General features: G+C 44.3%; 1 protein-coding gene across 1 annotated transcript in view; it reads right to left on the bottom strand.

Moving 5' to 3' along the window:
- Window positions 1–15,759, bottom strand: part of LOC145343931 (N-acetyl-beta-glucosaminyl-glycoprotein 4-beta-N-acetylgalactosaminyltransferase 1-like) — a 720,751-nt gene that overhangs the window by 208,675 nt on the left and 496,317 nt on the right. The window lies entirely within an intron of this gene.

Genomic DNA, 15,759 nt, shown 5'->3' on the forward strand with positions numbered 1-15,759 from the left:
CATGAGACTTAAACAGTATCATGCCCTTCAAGAACATTTACATCTGCTTTAGCAATTTGTGAGTCCCACACTGTGGTTTATGGCACTTGGCAATTGCACTCAGGATAAATTCAGAACCTAGTTCAAATTGCCACTCGGGTGAGCTCAGGATTGTGCTTGATTTGACTCCTTTCTCAGTGGAGCAACCTGTCCAGAATCATACATGAAAATAATTGCCATTTCTTTGAGATATCACCTTTGGAACTGTGGTGGCACAGTGGTTAGCACTGCTGCCTCACAATGCCAGGGACCTAGGTTCAATTCTGGCTTCGGGTCACTGTCTGTATGGAGTTTGCATATTCTTCCCATGTCTGGGGGGGGATTCCTTTGGGTGCTCCAGTTTCCTCCCACTGTCCAAGAATGTGCAGGTTAGGTTGATTGGCCATGCTGAATTGGCCCTCGTGTTCGGGGGATTAGCAGGGTCACAGGGTAAATGAGGGTAACAGGAATAGTGTCTGAGGGGATTGCAGTCAGTAGAACTCTATGGGCCGAATGGCCTCTTCTGTACTGTAGGGATTCTAATCTGTGAGTACCCCAATAGGAGCTCTTACCTTTACTGAGAAGGTAATAAAATCAGTGGGGTGACACAGTGATTGGCACTGGTGCCTCACAGCACCAGAGATCCGGATTCAATTCTTGTCCTGGGTGACTGTCTGTATGGAGTTTGCATGTTCTCCCGTGTCTGTGTGGGTTTCCTCCGAGTGCTCTGGTTTCCTCCCACAGCCTAAAGATGTGCAGGTTAGGTTGATTAGCCATGTCCAAAAATGTGCAGGATTGGGGTTTTAGCAAGTTAAGTACATGGGGTTACAGGGATGGGGGTCTAACTTGGATGTTCTGTCAAAGAGTTGGTGCAAATGGGCTGAATGGCCCCGTTCTGAACTAGTGACTCTATGATTCTAGAGTGGTAGAGGATTGGGTGGTGAAAAGAGAGGATTTAAGAAATCAAAAAATTCCATAGTTTTTGAATCAGATTTAACAAAACATCACCCAGTTACCCCCAGAACAATATATGACCTAACTGTAGTTGGGTGGCAACTTTGAACATTTTATCTGGGTAATCTTAGGGATTGCACTGGGAAAATAACTTGAAATTTGAAAGCCATTGGGAATGTCATGTGAATATAACCATAACCTTTAAGAGCATGACATTTGAAACAAAATCGATTACAATTTGTATAACTGCAACACACGGCTGCACTGAAGAGTCTGTTGAGCTCTGATAGTATTGGGCTGGAGCTGCCAGCCAATCCATACTATTGCAAAGGCCAACCAGCATCAGGCTTTTAAACAAAAAGCCACTTTCAAAGCAGCAGTTTCTCGAAGACTATCAACACCAAAGCTGGTTACTGATTGAAGTTTGAAGCTTATGGTCAATAAATCTGTTCCTATTAGACATCTTTCTGGCAAAGGGACAAGGCTGATTTCTGCTGTGCTCGCGCTCTCACTCAGCTCTATGTTAGTGCGTGTGCCAGCTTCAGATTAAAATTGCTTATTATGTGCATCACTGCAATTGAATTTGAGCTATAGTACTGAAAACCATTTGACTGGGAACATCTCAAATTCCCTGGACACAGTTCTTTAACTCTGGACTTAATTGTGTTTGATGGCGAGAGAAATTAAAATGTAATAAACAGATGTAGCTTAATCAATGCGTAATGCCTTTTAAACTAGCCTTTCCATTAGAATGAAGCAAAATGTAAACTAATAAAGCCATTAAAGCTATGCTGCATATCTGTAGATGAACTGGTGGTGCGATGGGTTAACATTTGTCCCATTCTACTTCTACATTTTAGATTTGAATCAGGCCAGACTGATGGAATAAAAATATTTTTGACATCGGCTGTCATAAATGAAAAGGGCTTGAATGGTTGCAAAACATCAGCAGAACCAAAGCCAAAAATAACTACCTGCTGATCAACAATACAGTGATGTCCTTACACCATCAGAGGCTAGAAGGCAAAGGCAGGCGTGCAAAGTTGGCAAAAAAGTGCTTGTTCCCTGAGGTTTGGGTTGAAGCAGTTCGCTAGATCAAACAAAAGGGAGCTTCACTCTGTTCAATTCATAAAATACCTGACCTGGACTTGGAAATGATTTAAATTGTTACATTATGAGGATAGTTTGTGTAAGCATGGCTTATTTTCCCTTGAGCTCAGAAAATTGAGGCATGATTTGATTGGTAATTTTAAAATATTAGAAGGATTCAATGGGGAGATTCAGAGAAATTGGCTGAAATTCTCCAGTCTTGCACTTCCTACTAATGCTGCCCGTGAGAATGGAGAATTTAGTGCCCAGCCAAATCTCCATCCACTGCAGCAGGACTAGAGACAGTGTTGGAGAATTCCAGCCACTATTTCCTCTGGTGAGGGAGTCAAGAACAAGGGAACAATCTTAAAATTAAAGCTCCGCGAAAATCAGATGGCACTTTTTCAAGCAAAAAGCAGTAGAAATATGGAACTCTCTCCCCCAAAACGGCTGTAAATACTGGAACATCATACGGTGACACGGTGGTTAGCACTGCTACCTCACAGCGCCAAGGACCCAGGTTCAATTCCTGGTTTGGGTCATGTCTGTGTGGGGTCTGCGCATTCTCCCTGTGTCTGCTTGCATTTCCTCCCAGTGTTCCGGTTCCCTCCCACAGTCTGAAAGATGTACTGGAAAGGTGGATTGGCCATGTTAAATTCTCCCTCAGCATATCCAAACAGGTGCCGATGTCTGGCGACTTGGGGATTTTCACAGCAACTTCATTGCAATGTTAATGCAAGCCTAGCTGTGACACTAATAAATTTAAAACTTAAACTAATTTGGAGCTACACAGGCTGAGATTGACATAATTTTATTGGAAAATTGTTTGACATCAACATTCTCTTACTGTCCAAAAAGTATAATTGGATTCCTCATCATAACTGGCATAAAAATCTCACTAATCTCTCTCCTTAAAATTTATTGTATTGCGGTGCTCCCTTTAAAGACATTGTTTAAAATAACAGATGGTAACGTTCAGCAGGGTTCATTATATCTACAGCTTCTAAAACTGTGAAATAAAGGACACAGAGCGTTGAACATTTTCCTGTGATGCTGCTCATTGGGTATCCCAGGATTTAGAAGTGTTGTTTTCTGTATAGTAGAATCCCACAACATCTTAAACATGACAGTGACAGATTAATGGCTGTAATGCAGTAATATGCTGAGGTGATTTATTTTATCACTGACACAACGTAAAAATATTACAAAGGAAAAGGCCATACAGTTAACTTTTCCTGCCATTTTGAAACAGCTACTTCATGCATAAGTTGTTCTACCTGCTTTAAAATCACTTGGTCTCAAGTTAATAATATTTGTCAGTTGCTCTAAATTTACACACAGATTTAGCTCAAATATCAGGGATTTTTTTAATGGTGGGAAGGCAATGGGACAGAATTTTTCATCTGCTGCTAAAAAGCTATTGTAATCCTCATCTACTTTTCTGGATTGGATTCATTTGTCACATGGCGTGAGCTTTCCCAATACCAAAAAGGAGTGCACTGTTGTCAGGAAGGGAAACCCTGGTATTAATCCAATGGGTACAGCTGCATGGCAGAAAAGCCCAAAATGTCATGTAAATTTCTTTTCACTGAAGGCCTCAGTTGAGGTGGAGTCCCCCAGCAGGAGGTGGATCTGATTGTAATGGAAAGAGAAGAGGTTGTTAGGCCTTCACCTTCCATCACGTGCCTCACTATTGCTAGTCCAGGAACCACTTTTATGCCACACATGGTGATTGCAGAGGATGGGGCTGATCAGTGAGACGTGGAAACTTGGTTTCAGACTTTCAATTGTCCGCAGTGCCTGGATCAAGTGCGGGTGCATTTTAAATCTGACATTCCTCAAGGTCGTCTCAGGGTCTCAATGCTGCTGAGGTACATCATTATTTTCAAGTAGAGGGCTAAGTTTGTTTACCTACAATTAGCAGTCCATTAAGCTCCAAAGAAAGTTGTAAACCAGGCAGAGAGGGCGAGAAGGGATTTTCAAAGGTCAATTAGGCAAACCTAAAAAAGGCTGCTACATATAGCTGTCAGGTTCATTGTGGGCAGAAGTGAAAGCTTGTTATTAATAATTGAAGACTGACAGTTCTTGGGGCATCTGCATCAGATAGAGCAGATTATTGTCTGGTGGCTCTGACATCCATCATTATAAGTGCTTTGAAAGGTTAGTCATGGCATAAATCAATTCCAGCCTCTTGGATTGCCTGGATCCACTATAGTTTGCCTACCGCCGCAACAGGTTCACAGCAGGTGCCATCTCCTTGGCCCTGCACTCAACCTGGAACACCTAGATAACAAAGACAACTATGTCAGACACCTATTAATTGACAATAGCTCAGCCTTCAAATCCATTATTCCTCCAAAACTCACCTTTAAACTCCATGGCCTGGTCCTGTATGAAAGGTATGCTTTGTATGATACACAAGAAGCAATACTTTTCACTATATACTAATAAATGTGATAATAATAAATCAAATCAAATCAAAACATTACTTTTAAATTGACTGTATGGTAAGGCCACTTTTCCTTGCCTTAATGTTGCTGACCTTCTATTTGGCAAAGCATTGGCATGCCCTAACAGGGCTGATATCTGCTTTTGGGGCTGGTATCCTGCCAGCAGCTCCAGCATCTGGAGATGCCTGGCATCATAAATTGTATGCCAAGCTTGCATCTTGCTCCATTAGTGAATTTAGCATTTCAAAATAGTATCACTTAAGCGAGAGCCAGACTTCAGCTGGGCTTCAAGTTCCAAGACCCTCGGTTTTGCCTGTCTCATCAGCACTTTTATCCTGTGGTCAGGCAAGCAACAAGCTGGCAGGGTTAGGAAAAGGCAAATTGAGAAAAAAGGTCAAAATCAGACAGTGGTAGAGTGTTCACTGACTGATTTTATTCTGTTTTCCACTTTTGTTCAATATAAGGTAGGACACAAGAGAAAAAATGCAACCCAAGGACTTTATTTGCTTATTTATTTCCTTACTTTCCCAAAAATTTTCTTCTTTTCCTCAATTACTACATGAACAAAAATATCTCCTTCTTACTACCCCAGTAAAGATGTAATGCACCAAAATTTATTTGTCTTTGTGTTAGCAGTAGTTGATGAAGCTGTCTTCAGTTGCATCTCTCTTCTAATTCCATCATCAACAAAACAATTGACCCCACCATCCTTGCAAACCAGCACCTCAGCTCCAAGCTCCTTTTCCTCTTCAAGCTCCTTTTCCTCGCCAAAGTTCTTTAATGCGTCATTGCCTTCCAAATCCACGTCCAAGTTTTCCAGAACTCCATGGGCTGGATTTTATGTCCCCTGGGGGAAGGAAGGGGAAGGGGGGTATAAAATTGGGCAACATGGCAACACTGCCAGGCCCCATAGATATTCAATATGCAATATGGGGGGTGTTGGGCAGTTAGCATGCCCAAGAGTCAATTAGGCCTTTAACTGGCCAAATACTGGGACAAGGGGCGTCCACACAAGTGTCCTGGCCAGGCTGGGCAACTGTTCAGCTATCCAATGCCAAGTGGAAGCCTCCCCCTACAGAATACCTCTGTATGTATTCCTTTCCCCTTGGGCTTCCATTCTATCAACCCAAGCCTCGAGAGCCCTTCATTGAGGCCTGTCAGCCTGGCTTTGGCTAGATCCTGCTGACAGTTTGCCCTCCATCAGCATCTCCACTCGTCCTGGTGGCACTTCTGGGCCAAGACAGCTGCCACTTGGTTAGCTAGCAGCTCTTAGAGGTGGAGTGTCTCTCTGTTGGGGCTAGATGCCCCTTTGCAAGCCAGTTGAAGGCCTAACAAATGTTATTGCAGGGTGAGTTGCCAAGTAACTTTTGCAAGGGGCAGCAACACCACCCTCATACAAAACTCAGCCCCATGTTTGAATCCAACTATCAGCTTTCCATCCTTGCCAAGTGTTACCATAACAGGTCTTATCAAAGTCACAAATGAAATCCTATGCAATTGTGACAAAAGTAAACTATCCCTCTTCATGATTCTTGGCGTATCAACTTTGACACAATTGACCACACCATCCTCCGCCAATGTCTCTCCACTGTCGTTAGCCATGTGGGAATACGCTTAGCTCATTCTATTCTTGTCCCTGTAATCGTAGCCAGCAAGCACTTGCAATGGTTTCCCTTCCTGTATCTCTGATTTTCCCCTAAAGATCTATCCTTTTGATTTGATTTATTATTGTCATATGTATTGGGATACAGAGAAAAGTATTGTTCCTTGCGCACTATCCAGACAAAGCATACCGTACACAGAGAAGGAAAGGAGTGAGTGCAGAAAGTAATGTTACAGTCATAGCTAGGGTATTGAGAAAGATCAACTTAATATAAAGAAGGTCCACTCAAAAGTCTGATAGCAGCAGAGAAGAAGCTGCTCTTGAGTCGTTTGATACGTGTCCTCAGACTTTTGTATCTTTTCCTGACAGAACGTGGTGGAAGGGAGAATATCTTGGATGCATGGGGTCCTTGATTATTTTGGCTGCTTTTCTGAGGCAGTGTCAATGGATGGGAGGCTGGGCTTCGTTCATGACCCTTTGTAGTAACTTGCAGTCTTGGACAGAACAGGAGCCATATCAAGCTGTGATACAACCAGAAAGAATGCTTTCTATGGTGCATTTGCTGAGAGTCGTAGTGGACATGCCAAATTTCCTTAGCCTCCTGAGAAAGTAGAGGCATTGGTGGGCTTTCTTAACTATAGCGTCAGCATGGGGGGAAATAGAACAGGTTGTTGGTGATCTGGATACCTAGAAATTTGATGCTTTCAACTATTTCCACTTCGTCCCCATTGATGTAGACAGGAGCACGTCCTCCACTATGTTTCCTTAAGTCAATGGCTGTTTCCTTCCTTTTGTTGATATTGAGAGAGAGATTATTGTTTCCACAACAGTTCACTAGTTTCTCTATCTCTTTCCTGCACTCTGTTCATCACTGTTTGAGATCTACCCACTACGATGATGTCAACAGCAAACTTGAAAATCGCACTGGAGGGGACTTTGTCCGCAAGTCATAGGTGTATAAGGAGTATACACTAAGGGGCCTTAAATGGAATCATACCATGTTAAATTCCTTGCAAAAAGATTAAGTTTTGAGGTGGTGAGGCAAATAGGACTAGCAAGTTCAAGTAAAAACAAAAATTATATTCATTAAAAATGCAACTGAAAGGTTTAAGTCCCTGTTCATGAATAATAATATTAACAAGAACTTCTCAATGCAAATTTTGCTTGATGCTGCTCTGAGTCAAAATCACTATCTGTCTGCAAGTTCAAGGCTATACCAGCCAGCTGTAAATTGTGGAATTATTTCATATGATTCAGCAACTGACAGAGACACACAATGGTAAATTAGCATAAAATTAACACTGAATAGAACAGGATCCCTTAATAGCTGAACAATTATCAAACAGGGCAACAAGACATAATTTAGGCCTTAAACTCCTTTAAAACATGTCCCATCGTTCATGGAGGAGAACATTGAAAGGGCAAGGAGATTTATGGTTCTCGACATCTGTATTAAACTGTTGCACCATGTTATACTAAACGATGGTCTGGGAATAAAGGTTGGAAAACTGGGCTCTCAGAGTCATGTCCTAAACTGATTCAGGATCATTTCCCTGCAGTTCACTCCACATTTTGCGCTCTCCTTAATCTTTCAACTCTTCAAAAAATTATTCCCTTCTCTAAATAGTTTGACTTTAAAAATTGCAGAAGCAGCAGGTGACAACACTTAACTCCAGTCTGGGCTGTAATACAAGGGCAGATTCCAATCCAGGGATGAAACAATCCAGGGATAAAACTCTAAAATACCAAAGAAATATTGCGGATGCTGGAAATCTGAAATTAAAACAGAAAATGCTAGAAAACTGGGGGCAGAACCTGAAGCCCAGAGTGTGGGCTGTAGAAGCACGGGAGACCAGAAACCTGAGAGAGACAGAAAGAGAGAGAGAAACAGGAGAGCAGAGAAGCAGCAAGAAGCAGGAGCTGAAATCCAACTCTGTTGAGTCACAGCATCAAGGACGTCAATAGGGCAGCCCAAAGCCTCCGATGGTGGCAGTGGAGCAGGTGAACAGGTGTGGAACAACTAGGCTTAGCGCCTGGATACCATAAATAGAACAAAAATAGTGATGTTAGAAATCTGAAATAAAAATAGAAAATGCTGGATAGACCATAAGAAATTAGAGCAGAAGTAGGCCATTTGGCCTATCGAGTCTGCTCCACCATAAAGTGAGATCATGACTGATCTGATGTGATAATCCTCAACAATACTCTCCTGACACTTCATCCCCATATCCCTTGATTCCCTTACTGATTATATATTTGTACAAGATAAACATGGTAGGTCTGGCAGCATTTGTGTCATATGAGCTCAAAATGTTTTCTCGCTCTACAGATGTTGCCAGATCTGCTGAATTTATCCAACATTTTCTGTTTTTATTACACCTGGATGCTACCCCCGACTTCGAGAAGATACTAGAAATGGTGAAATCCCCTTCAAGTATGGGAGTCGAGGTAATCTGGGTAACGTGATCGTGGGAAGTTAGGAGTCGGAGCTCCTTCAACTGAACTCTACTACCCAATTGATTAGAGATCAGGAGTTAATCACTCGCCGTTATACTATTGGATTGAAGCACCAGCCATGAAAAGCCATTGTCAATAGTTGGTCCCTCCAAGTTAAGCTTTTCCATTAATGTCCACGAAGATTTGATGCCAGTGGAATAAGAACCCCTGTTAAAATCTTACAGCAGTTTGTGTGCTTGAATCTCATGTAATTGTGGGGTAATTACTGTTCTCCCCCAACCCGTTCTTGTACTTTTGAACCTTACAACATTTGAAATTGCCAACATCTTTTGCAGCTCCCACCACAAAGGTTGGCAGTCCTCTAGCTCACCGTGCAGACTCACAAAATAAGATCCATCAGGAATTCAGTATGATTTTCAGAATATGTAACGTGTTTTGAGAAAACATTGCAGTTCAGTTTTTTTCTCAAAGATTCACACCTCCGATCTAGTTCTGTCCCAGCCCTGCAAACTTCACTTAGTTCCTCCCCTGTATGGCCCCAGACTACATTCATGCACTCCATTTAATCCAACCTGCCCAATCTCAATGATACCCAATGGCTGACTGCACATAGCCCTGTGGCCCAGTGTTTAGCTTTCACTAAATCCTCTTTCTGTCCGTCGTTTGGAATTGAAGACATTTTTTGCATTCTCATTATAGCCCGTCCAAGAAATGTCGTTGTGATGAGCATGGGAAGTCTTGGTGCAAATTTATCTGTCCGAATGAGAAATCAATCTGGATGACATTTATGTGATAACACTTCCTGTCACTGTAGGATTCATTTGTCAATTTAGAGTGGTTGTTTTTATTGATAAACTAATGAATTCTGAAGAACAAGAAGTCTTTCTGATTGTATTTCAATATGTATAGAAATTAATCCCAGTAATATTAACTTAATGAAATATATCTGCATTAACTCAATTGCTTCCCAAACAATTCTATAGGTCATCCATTTAAAGGAACAGATAATTTCTTGTCAGGAGTTGTTGGCAGTAATCATAATTTATATGAAAAACTGTGCATAATTTTAAGTAACTTATGTTGCTGTCAAACTTTAAAGAATGACTATATCAGCCTTTCTCCTTGAGAGAAAGTCAAGGCCAACAGAAAACAGCAGTAAAGCTAACCGAATGTAAAAGCTATTGAGGGCGGTATAGGAGTTTAAGGACACAACCCAAAGGGATGGGTAACGTCAACAGCTACAACTTGCGTTTATTTAGTGCCTATAATGTAGTTAAATGTGTCAAGGTGCCAAATAGAAGTAAACAAAGTAAGCGTTGAGAAGAGCAACAAGTTCTTATTTCCTCCATCATCCTCAACATCCATACCCTTCTCATGACACCTTCCCATGTAATCACAGGTCGAGTAAACCTGCTCCTTTATCTCCTCCTTCCTCATTGGCCAAGGCCACAAACAGTCCTCTTGAGTAAAGCAGCGACTTACTGGCACTTCTTTTCATTTAGTTTAGATTCCCTACTTCCAATGCAGTCTTCCCTACATCGGGGAGGCCAAACATAGACTGGGTGACCACTTTGCAGAACGCCTTCCTTAAGTCCACAAGCATGATCCTGACCCTCTGGTTGCTTGCCATTTCAATTCACAATTTGTTCTTATTTCTGTCCTTGGCCTGCTGCTCCAATGAAGCCCAAAAAAGCTGCAGGAACAGCCTCTCATCTTCTGGACTCAACATTGAGTTCAACAATACTAACCACAGATTCTGTTCTCCATTTTGATTGCTTTTTTCCTAAGTGCCAATCTATATCTTTCAGACACTCTGAACATTGCAGAGTACCATAGCTCTGGTTAGTGGGCAAGGCGTATTCCCACCCAAAAGGCTGGTAGCATAGTATTGACTGGGGCACATGCAGCGATCCGTCAGTGCGGTGATCAGTGCACGTGCACTGCCTCCCACCCCCCTCCCCGTTCCTATCCAATGCCAGTCTCCTGATCGCTGGCCAGCCCTGCAACCCTCCTCCAATCACTGGCCAGCCCCATAACCCCCTGATCACTGGCCTTCCAATGCCCTACCCAATTGCTGGCATACCTGGCATTCCCAGGCCAGCCCTGATGTGTCACACCCGCCCCAGGCCTGACCCACCCCTTACCTCCATGGCCAGCACCAATCATCTCCTCCTCCACTGATCCCAATTGCAGAGTGGCAGTGTTCCCCCCCCCGCAACCAATTGCCCCCCCCCACCCCACAGTAAACCCATGTATGCCCCACCTCTCGGTGTTTGGTGGGCAGTGCCAAGGTGCCTTGTGGGTAGTGCCAGTGTGCCCTTGGGCACTACCATAGTGGCACTGCCCAAGAAGCACACTGCCCTTACCCCTGACCTGCCGGGGGACCTCAATGGCCCTTGTTCCCTCCAGCAGAGTGAGGACACCTGTTTTGCGTTGGTGGGGAGCAGTCATAAACCCCACTGGAGGGAACCACTACCAGTGGATGGGGAGACGGTAGCAGGCCCAGAGAATACTGTCCTGGGCTCGGTCAGCTCTGTGCCAATTTCCGGCGCAAAGCTGATTGCGCTATAAAAAGTGCTTGGGAAACTCGCGACTGGCATTACAACCTCGCAAAAGGGCCCCAGATGGTGTCTCCTACCTGCTGCACTGCTTAATCCTGACCATTATGTTTCTACTTCTCTCCCGTGCAAAGAAAGGTCATGTTGGACTCAAAAATGTTGACTCAGTTTCTCTCTCCACAGATGCTGCCAGATCAGCTGAATTTTCCAGCACTTACTGTTTTCATTTAAGTTCTTAATGACCACCGGTGGTGAGAATAAAACTGTTCAGTCATAGAAACATAAAATGAGGAGGGTTAGGCCATTTGGCCCTTCAAGCCTGCACCGCCATTCAATATACTTTCATGGCTAATCTTCCATTTCAATGCCACAGTCCTGTGCACTCCCCAAACCCCTTGACACCTCTCGAGTTTAGAAATCTATTTCCTTCTTACGTATACTCAGTGATGTGGCCTCCACAGCCATCTGAGGTATAGAATTCCACAGGTTTACCACTCTCTGAGTAAAGAAGTTACTTCTCATCTCAGTCCTAAATGGCCTTTCCATACCCTGAGACTGTGACCCTTTGTTCTAGGTTCCCCAGCCAGAGTAGACAACATCCCTGCATTCAGTCTGTCCAGCTCTGTTGGAATTTTACACATTTCAGTGAGACCCCCAGTGAATACAAGCCTAGTTGACCCAAATTCTCCTCAGATATCAATCCCTCCATCCCAGAAATCAATCTGGGTGAATCTTCCCTGACTCCCTGTAGGACAAGTAGACACTTTCTTAAATACGGATACCAAAGCTGCACACAATACTTCATGGGCCCGATTTTACCATTTTGATTCTTAGTGCTGAATCTGGGAGTGTTTCAGATCCGACTTTTAGCCCCATTCTCCAGCGCCTCCACACACACGCTGCCTGAAAAAAAGCAACAATTCCGAATCATGCTGTAGAAGTGTGTGGGCGGAGCTTATTGCGCCCAAAACCCTGCAGCTCCGATCAGACCCTTCAACTGCGCATATGCAGTAAAAAAAGTAGAAAAACGCTCCTCTGCCACAACACTTCTGGGCCCGATATTTCCTCCCCCTGGCCCCCAGAGACATTGCCCCCCCCACCATATAAGTGACCTCCTTATCCTACCCAACCCCCACTTGCCAGACCAATCGCAGCCCCCGCCCCCATCCCCAGCCCACCGATTGTACGCAGAGTGGCAGGGAATCCCCCTTCGCCGCCACCAATCGCCACAGAGTGGCAGTGGACCCCCACCAGACAGCTATCTGACCCACTTCCCTCACCCCCCCACCAGACAGCTATCTGACCCACTTCCCTCACCCCCCACCAGACAGCTATCTGACCCACTTCCCTCACCCCCCCACCAGACAGCTATCTGACCCACTTCCCTCAACCCCCCACCAGAAAGCCACTTGACCTGCCTTCCTCCTCTCCCCCGACCAAACAGCAATCTGACCCTCCTCCCTACCTCCTACCAGAGAGCCATCAGACCTGCCTCCCTCCTTCCCCCCACCAGAGAGCCTTCTGACCAGCCTCCCTCACCCCCTCCCCGCATTAGACAGACATCTGACCCACCTCTCTCCTTCCCCGCCCCACAACCCCACCGCCAATCTGAGTTAGAGAGCGGCTGGAACCTCTGAACTTACCTCCTCAGAAGCTGGAGCATCTGAATCAGACCTTTGCAAACCATGTCTGTTTCGCATCAAATCTGGTCTGGCGAACACAGTGGTAAAGGGGGAAATGCCAGTAAGTTTGGGTGTCCAGCCCATTAAGTCAATTTAAATGCATGCAAATACATTTAAATTGATGTTTTCGGTCATGGTGTCAACAGCAGCCATTTTAGGCCCTTGGTATAGCGAGAACGGGAGCGGAGGCAGTCGCAGATCGCGCTAGTCACTTCACGCCTGACTTTACCAAATTTTTACGCCCAAAAATGGGTGCAACTTGATGGTAAAATCGGGCCCAACGTGTGGTCTAACCAAGGCCCAGTAAGACATCCTTGCTTATGTATGCAAATCCTCTTGGGGAAAAAAGGCCAACAAACAATTTGCTTTCCTAACTGCTTGCTGCACCTATATGCTTGTTTTAGTGTTTAGTGTACTGGAATACCCAGATCCCTTTGTACGTCAACATTTCCCCTGAAAAGGATACCTGTAATTTTTGAGACCAACAACCACTGGCAACTGTATATCGTTAAGAAAATGTAGAACAGTGAGTCAGGTGCATTCTGTAGCACAATGGCTATTCAAAAGATTGAACAGAGACATGGGTTCAAATCCCACCACAGTAGCTGAGGAATTTAAATTCAATAATGGTGACTGGATTGTTTAAAAACCCATCTGGTTAATGAATATCACTCAGGGAAGGAAATCTGCTGTCCTGACCTGGTCCGAGCAAGGCTCACAACAATGTGATTAACTCTTCACTGGCCTCTGAATCAGCCCACTTAATGCACTCAGCATTAACCCAGGCACCGGACACATACTGTGGTTGTGCATGTAACACATTGACCGCTGGAATTCAATAATACAGTTCATCACCACCTTCTCAAAGGCAATTAGGGATGAGCAATAAATATTGGCTCACTTCCCATGAAGGAATGAAGCAAAAAGTGGATAGGATCATCCTGACCCATTTTATCCATCCTGGGGCAATGGATCGATGACTAAAGGAAAACTGCTCATATTCTGGCAGTCCTTCACTAGGAGCTAGACAGGAATGACTGGGCATGAATTGGAGCATAACCCCTCGAGTTAGGAAGCATCCAGTTCACTAGGAGTAGCTGACGAAGAGTGGGAGCATCAAGGCCTTGGGACTAACAGGAAAACCCTGCGAGTGTTGGTCAGGAAGGATAGGGAGGCCAATTGGCTAAAATATATTTTATTCAAGTAGAGGAAGCTTCACACTACATCTGCCTCTGAGCTCAGAGCGTTGCTCCAGAGTCCCAACTGCTCGAATAGTATCCAACCAGCTGGTTGATCAACATAAACATTCACCCAAAGGCACTTTGCACACACGTGTTGGACAAAACTCTTCTGCAGAGTAGAAAGGAAATGCAGTTCTGGTAAACATGTGATAAAATTTGAAGTTTTGTTGTCCTATAGTGTCTCAGTTGTACAGCTAAAGCTGGTGGCTACTCTCATCTTCAGTAAAGTGCCTCTTGAACTGCTTAATTTGAAGAAGTCCCTGTCCAAAACCTTCAATTGGAAGGAGAACGACTCGGGTAAAAGGCTAAAAGCAGAAGGAAAATGCTGGAGAAGTTCATGAAGACAATCAGTGGAACAGTTGCAGGCACTACACGCTGCATTATTCATATTGATAACTTCAGACCTTTGACAGCAGAAAGAAATGAAACTGCAAACCTTCTGATAACATCAATACGACAGCAGTTGCTGTAATACTCGGGTAAGGCAGCTGCTCCCAGGCACCGATAATGAAGTGAAGAATGCTACATGCCCTTTGCCTGTCCGACTGACAGCTGACATTAAAAGAAAGTTTTTTTTTTGACATTAACAGACAAGAGAGGACAGCTGCCACACCAGAAAAGCCACTTTGCTCAGCCCCAGTTCCGAATGCCAGAGGCGGACAGCCATCTGATGAATAAACAATCCATTGAGAAATGAACTTTTGTTTCATCAGAGAATGTTAGCCATTGCCAGGGGCAATAGACTCTTTGGGAGGGGAAAGACAAGGGTGAGGAAATAATCAACGCACAAACTAATTCCAAATTGCCTGAAAGAAGTAATTCAAACTTGTGAATAAAATAATACTGTGCAAAAGATACTTAGCAACATACAGAGCACAAAATACTTCCAAATTACAAGTCACCATTCCCTTGCCTTTGACCCCGTTATATTGGCAGGACTAACCGACCATCTCATCAGGACATGACTAACTGCCTCCCAACCCCACAACCAAACCTGATTATCCACAAACACAACCCAACTACTGGGTAAATGGGTGATCATGGGGATAGACAAATGATTTTGGACGTGCAGAGACTATTTCCTTGGGTGGATGTAGCTGTTACTAGGGGGCATAACTTTAAGGATCATGGTGGGAGATATAGGAGGGATGTCTGAGGTAGATTCTTTACTCAGAGAGTGGTTGGGGTGTGGAATGCACTGCCTGCTCTGATAATAGAGTTGGACACTTTAGGAACTTTCAAGCGGTTATTGGATAGGCCCTTGGAGCACACCAGAATGCTAGGGAGTGGGGTAGGTTGATCTTGGGTTTGGACATAGCTCGGCATAACATCGAGGGCCGAAGGGCCTGTACTGTGCTGTACTTTTCTATCTTTCTATGATATGACTGCCCTCCCCACCAACTCCCCCCCTGCCGCCCCACCAACTTCTTGGATAGAGTACCATCAATTACCACCCCCACCCCCAAACCCCCCTGTCAATTGGGTGTTCAGGAAGTCTTCAAGCAAATTGGGGGTGCAAGGTGGTGGAGGGGGACCATGAGGTACAGGGGTGTAGTCAGTTGGCAGAGGGGTTGTTGTAGCACCATGAGAGAGGGAAGTGGTCACTGATTGAGAGATTGGCTGTGGAGCTACCCAGGCGTTAGATGAAGTTTTAAACTAACATTTCCTGGACAATTATCCAGGTAAGTACCACAAATATGTCCTAGC

Source organism: Carcharhinus amblyrhynchos, chromosome 6 (assembly GCF_965287045.1).
Source record: "Carcharhinus amblyrhynchos chromosome 6, sCarAmb.v2.hapA, whole genome shotgun sequence".
NCBI classification, from domain to species: domain Eukaryota; kingdom Metazoa; phylum Chordata; class Chondrichthyes; order Carcharhiniformes; family Carcharhinidae; genus Carcharhinus; species Carcharhinus amblyrhynchos.